Source organism: Alligator sinensis, unplaced genomic scaffold (assembly GCF_000455745.1).
Source record: "Alligator sinensis unplaced genomic scaffold, ASM45574v1 scaffold1195_1, whole genome shotgun sequence".
NCBI classification, from domain to species: domain Eukaryota; kingdom Metazoa; phylum Chordata; order Crocodylia; family Alligatoridae; genus Alligator; species Alligator sinensis.
In genome coordinates, this window is record NW_005842322.1 from 285,816 (window position 1) to 292,528 (window position 6,713).

The 6,713-nt window shown below is 45.7% G+C and overlaps 1 protein-coding gene across 1 annotated transcript in view; it reads right to left on the reverse strand.

Annotated features, from left to right (window-relative positions):
* Positions 1 to 6,713, reverse strand: part of LOC112551068 (neurexin-3-beta-like) — a gene marked incomplete at its 3' end in the record, with an annotated part of 136,172 nt that overhangs the window by 128,733 nt on the left and 726 nt on the right. The gene's annotated exons all lie outside the window — the stretch shown is intronic.

Genomic DNA, 6,713 nt, shown 5'->3' on the forward strand with positions numbered 1-6,713 from the left:
ACCCACTGGCCATCCAGCTAGATACATTTATCTGACATTACTACAATGTCCCTACTGCCTGGGGTAAAGGAATAACTCAGCTAGCTGTGGTGTAAGTAGCAGGCGGCTATCATTGCAGGAGCCAGCCACTAGAGGGAGTCATGAATTCACATACTAGGAGATATTATATTAGCAGAAAGGCCAAAGGTAAGATTTGCCTTGAGGTTCTGGCAACTGGCTCATCTCATGCATTATGATGTTTAAAAGCAAAGTGCTAAAAACAAATGAGATCTCTGCTTTATGTGTAGAAAATGAATTCACTCTCAGCCACAGAGGAGGCACTTCCAGGGCACAGCTGAGGCCCAAGGATAAGGAATGCAGAAAAAGCTTGCCCTGCAGGTTCTCTGCTGTACCTTGCCTCTGAATAAACAGAGAGAGGCACTTTACTGCCACTTTTTTCATGAGTGCTCTAGAAAATAAAGGACTCCTTGACTCTTCTACCATGTAGTATTCAAAATGAGCAAGCCTGGACTTTTATGAACAATCTTTCATGGCAGTCTGATTCATTCACCCTGCCCTCTTGAGCTTTTGCAGATATGAGGAGTATAGTACTGCCTTGTCCCTTTCGCCCACTTTCTCCCCATTGACAAGAACATCAAGAAACCAAAGGTTCAAAGGAAGGAGATGTTAAGGTAAAACCCTAACACTGGTTCTACTTAGTATTGTCCTTTATCAACAAGCTATTCATGCTTAGCAACCACTATAGCTCACACCAAGTTCATTTTCATTTTAATGTACCATACAGCAAAGCAGCCTAAATATATATCCCCAGATCTAAAGCATATAATCTGTAAACTACAGGAACAGGCAGATCATTTCCATTAGTTTCTTATGTAGCAAAAACCACAATTTACACCCAAAGCATATAATTATATTCAAATTCTAAAAGACAGTGTTGGAAGTACTTTAAATTCATAGTTTGGGGGAAAGTCACTCAGGGGTATACAGTTATGTTTTAATGTGCAAAAACAACACATGCACACAAAGAAAGAGCAAGAGAAGTAATTCGAGTGAAAGGCAAAGGGGCCGTGGTGAATTACAGCCCCACATTCCTAGCGCCTGTTTGGAATTCCGAGTAGCCAGTGCTCCCTCTGAAAATGCTCTTTCCAGCCCTTTGAAAACAACAAAGGTGGCAACTGCCGCTAAACCCCATTCAAACTTCAGAGCCAATAGGGAAAACACCATCAGGCTCCGTGTCCAGAATTCAGAGATGCACTCCCTTCTCCTCAGATGGAGCTCAAACTTGATCTTTTCTTTGGGCGGCTTTGACATCCAAAGCACCTAAAGAAAGATAGGACTTCACACACTTACACTGCTCCCTGCTGAGGATCCCAAAGCACCTGAATGAATGCAGTCTATCAGCCCAGCCAAGACATAAGCTTGTAGTCTAGTCCTCGTTTTGCAGGTGGGTAAAAAGATATCGAGGGAAAGTAACTGGTTCAAGGTCATAAGATACATCAAGGATAATACTGGTAGATGCAAGCTGTTCGGTATACGATTTACACTGAACCATGCCTCCTTTTTCCTTTCCTTGGTGAAATCCAGTTTAATAATCAAAGGAGCCCACTAGAATAATAGAAACTGGACAAAGAATACACTATATCTTTCAGTCCATTTCCCTTCCAGTGCAGAATTGCTACCTAGGACAATTAATCAGAAGGCAGGTCCCCTTATATCACTTTAGGTTATAATGTAAAAAAGAGGGAGTGAAGGGGAGGGGATGAAGAAAGGGAAAAAAAAAGTGGAAGTGGGGCAGGAGTCAAATAGTTCCTGTTCAGTATACTTCTCAGCTGGAACTTATTAGTAATTGTTCACTGCAGAATACTGCATATTGCTTTGATCGGTCCTGTTTTAAATGATTTAAGTGAAGGGATGTCCACTACCTCTGCTGGGAGATTACTCTGTACCTTTAATGATGCAGCAAAAGATGGCTCCATCCCAGGCCAGGCCTTTCTGATTGCAGCAGCAGTAGAGTATGTAACATAGTGCAAAAGACACCACAGCCTGCTATCATCATAGTGATGCACTTAACATTGCCCAAGTTGTGTATTTTGATGTTACTATAGAATAATGGAGGAATAGGAGAAAAATGGGGGGTATAATCTTGTGGTGACTTTAATAAAATTAACTTTAATAATTACTTATAATTGTACATTATAAAAGTTATAAAACAAGAGAAAAGGGTGATAAACAGGACAAAATTAGAAATTGCCATTTTCACTTATAACAATGATGACTATTTAGCTAGAATATATACATCCCAGAGTATCAGAAAGCTTTTTAAAATCCTGAATTGATATACAAACAAAGCTGGGTTCCTTTACAGTATTTCAAGAATAAGTGATCTTTTGAGCAGAATGTAACGGTTCTTTGACAACTCAGGACAGTGCTATCAAAAAGCCAAAGAGACACAGTGAAGAGCCGTCTACTGAATTTGCAGAAGGTTTTTAGAGAGGAACAAAAGTCTGGCTTAATTCTGAATCTGGACAAACACTCCTACCCTTGCAAAATGCACCAAAAATCACAAAGGACCAGAAGAGGGGTTTTTATGTGTGATCTGCAAGATTGCACCTCAGGCAGCACAGCACCCTCTATCACCACACTGAAACATTTTTTTCTCCACAAGACAGTGTGTCATATGCCAAATCAATATCATTCAGTCCTTCAGTACCTTCTCTTTCTTGCTCAGGATCTCACAGGACTGGGCCCCAAATGAGCAAGTGTCAGTCCCAGTGCTATTGATCAGGCTCAACCTAATCCTGGCTGATACATTATACTGCATGGGACAGTACAATAATGAGTCAAAGGACCCTAATGAGAAGAATTTCATACAGAAGCATGCATATATGATACATAAAATAAGGAATTCCTCCTTAAGGAACCAACATCAGCATGTCTAAGAACTGCTGAGCATTCAACCATTTTACACTGAGCCCCCTCAACAAAAATTAAGCAGATTCACTGACTGCATGACAGCAAAACACAACTGCAACCACTATCATTTAAAAATCCTAAATCTCCAGAAACGACTAGCGATTTTAGACATTTTGTTTTCTGAGCATCCAGCTTGATACAACTTAAAGAGGCTTGATCTTTGGCCAGGTTTGTGCTTTGAAAAAGCAATGACCATTAAAATTAGGCACTCATTTTGGAATTTACACACTTAGGTGCCTGCAACCACTAGTCATTTAAAAAAATGCAGCATTAGTCGTTAGTCAGTCACATAATCACAGCTATTAGATAAACCATTTGCTTGTCCTGCAACCCTAATTTAAGTCCTGAATGAAATTAATTAATGGGTCACTGTCTGCTCTGTTTTGCCATTTTGCTAATTTACCAAGCCCTCCTCAGGAGAGCCCCAGGGCTGGAATAGAATAGTGTCAAGTCCTATTTAGAATGGGGTAAGGGCAGAAATGAACAAGCAGGAAATGCTGTGGATCAAGAGTAAATTTACCAGGAGAACTAAATGTAGATGACAGGACTAGACTAGCAAAGGTGCTACAGGTTAAGATTGAATTGTATTGATGAAGCTGCAAGGAAAACAAGAACTGGAATACGAGGATGCACAGGTCAGCACTAGGAAACATTGGCACAGCTATGTGTGGGAACCATACCTTGTAATATCCCCGTTGTTCCCAAGGGATTAGTCTCTCATTTGAACAAGCACTAGTTTTCACCCGCTAATTTAAAAAAGAGATGAGAGATGAAACAACCCCTGAAAATGCTTTACATCAGGTGAATGCAAATGACAAGACTTGTGAGAAGTGACTAACTCCTGCAAGTTACGCCCACAAGCCCTGGTGATTGCTCACTCTCAGTCCTCACAACAAGCCCTTGCATTTCACTATGACTTGCCCAACAGCCTGAACAAGCCTGGTCCCTGGCTAGGTAAAAACACCACCTCTTTCCCAGCTGCCCCTCCAGAGCAATTTCAGAGGCCTGGACCAACCACAACGAGCACTGCATGAAAGTCCAGTGTACCCCCTACTCATTAAGGAGGGAGAGACAAATACTTACTGGAGGAGAAAAGGAGAAAGCAAATTAATTAATTCATCACTAAGACAAAACACATACAAATCTCCTCATTTCATCTGTCAACCAGATGAATATATTATTCAGCAGTGCAGGCAATGAACAGAGAGAGAAAAAAGGCTGGCAAGCCACTGGTGCAGGCTTTGGGAAAACAGCTGACCCAGCAGGAGGTTAAATAGCTGGAGGAGAAGGACAGGAGGGCTGTTTGCTGCTGTGAAATGGATAAATCCTCATCATATCTATGGTTCAAATAAACCCACCCAAAATGTGGCAGTGCAATGGATATTTTTCCTGCCGGCAAAATGGAATGCCATAAGCCCCGGCTGTAGAGGATGGGGATGTGGCTTTCCCTTCCTGCCCCGAGGTGAGAGACAGCCTGCTCTGTTTTGCAAGGTCCAAACACGGGGCCCCTGTTGGCTCTGCAAGTGAGGGATCCCCACTATTTGCAGAGCCAGCTTTGGTGTCTTCCTGTGCCAACTTGCATCTTCTCACCTGCTGACAAGGCAATAAACCTGGTACAAACAATCATTTTACAGAGACCTGCTTCTCTGTGATAGGCTGTGCTTGGTTTCAGCATGCACAGGTTGCAGCTAAAGCTGCTGGAAAGTACCAGCTTTGAAATTTCAATATTAACCCCCACAACACTGGTGCTGACTTCCAGCTCTGAGCCCCCTCCTGCCCCACTGATATCAAAGGGAGTTTTGCCAATGTGGACTCCAAAGGAAAGCTTAGACATCCATTCTTTATCTGCCTAAATAGCTATGTACTGTAGGATGGCTGCCTCCAAAGGGACTAACAGGGACTGAGGAGCATAACAGCCTTTACTGAGATACAGGAATCTAAGCTGCTTTCAAAATTGCTCCCGAATGCTCTGTCAGGGTGGGGCAGGTACAGAAGAGGTACTGGTGTGGAAAAGCAGCATAGACTGGGGGTTTGAGGCTTGCAAATACTCCTGTTCAAAGCCAATGGGAGTTGAGCAACTGAGTTAGAACAAGGCTCTTTATTTTTCATCCAGAAAAGAAATCAAAATCCCAATAGACAGCCAGACCCTTTCATGTACAGCCTGCTTCACACACACGCCTGCACACACATGGCCTCCCCGAGATCTGACTCCACAAAGCTGTCATGGGTCCAAATTATGAGCGCCTCTATCGCACAACAAGGAAGGAAAACACAAAAATAAACCAAGTGTGTGTTTTGGTAAAAGACCAGCTGTCTCTGCGGTCCCTTTCTCCTCCCTCTTGCTCATTCCTAGAGGGGATTCCATGCCAACCTTGCTGTATGCCATGATTGGGGGGGGAAATCAATTTCAGTCTGGCTCATATTTTGGCATCAGCTCACTGAGCCTTCTGCTTCCCTTGACTCATTGTTTCATTATGGGCACAGGGAAAATGCCCCGGGTCCCTGCATGAAGTTAACAACAGCTTCTGTCTTCCCCTGGACTCTCAAGTGAGGAATCTGCTGGTTTTTCAGGGGAGGTGGTGAAGTCAACAAGGAGATACGAGGGTTCACAGTGCCAGCTCTCACACAGAGAGGAACCTATTTACTCCCCCATGGACCATTCCCTGCCACTTTACATCAGGATTCTATGTAAAACATTCTGTTCTGTCTGTGACACTGTCCCGTTCACAAGCGGCCTGCAAACCAACTTCACCCCTACTCCTCACAAATGAGCTCACAGGCAACTGGAGCGGTATGTTCTGCACAGTGCCAAAGGACAAAAACCAAGAGGGGGATCTGCGAGAGGAGAAGCAAGGAGCACAGTCAAATCTGCTGGGCACAATGGGATGAGGGAAGGGAAGCCAAGGACTAGAAAAGACAGGGATGCTTCAAATTAGCGCTGTGCAATGGCAGAACTGTAGTAAGGACCAGGACAAGAACAAGAGCAGATGCACTGGCAGCGCTGTCTCATTCCTGCAGCAGGAACATGGGGGTCAGGCCCGGCAGGAGGTTAAGACTGGCAGAGCTGTAGAAGAGACCCCTGGACTGGAACGGCACTGAGTGCTGCAGATCTGAGCCCAAGCACACTGGAGGAGCTGCTGTCAACAGGGGTGAACTCAGGACCAAACTAGAAAGGAGACAATATAGGCTCAGGACTGAGCGCTAGTGGAAGTGTAACCAGGATCAGAACAGCACAAGGGGCACTGGCAGAGCCAGCACAGGGACAGAGCAGTGGGGAGTGCTGCAAGCCAGGATGAAAGCTGAGCCCGGAGAGGGAGCCCAGGGCTGGGCTAACAGGGGCTGCTGCAGAGCATCTGACAGCAGAGGGAGGCATAGGTGCGGGTGAAGGCATCCGCCCTCCATCAGGAGAGCTCCAATAAAGCCGCCAGTTCTCTCAGGCTCATTTGTACCTCAGGAGCCTGGCTCACCTCTGCCCTGAGCAGCACCCCGCGCTGCACGCTGGGCACCTGCCGGGGCAGCGCTGAGCTCAGCCACACTGGGCTTGTGTGAATCGGGGGAGGGCTTCCCTACGGCTACCCACAGCCCCTCGTGTCTGTGGTGCAGGCTCGAAAACCGGGGGACTGGCCCGAGCAGCCCGGGGAAGGGGCCATGCCCAGGCTGAAGGGAAGCGCCCGCGCCCACCCGCACCCCCGGGTCTGGCTGGGCCGCGGGGACCCGCCGGGCGTCTCCCGCCACCGCCC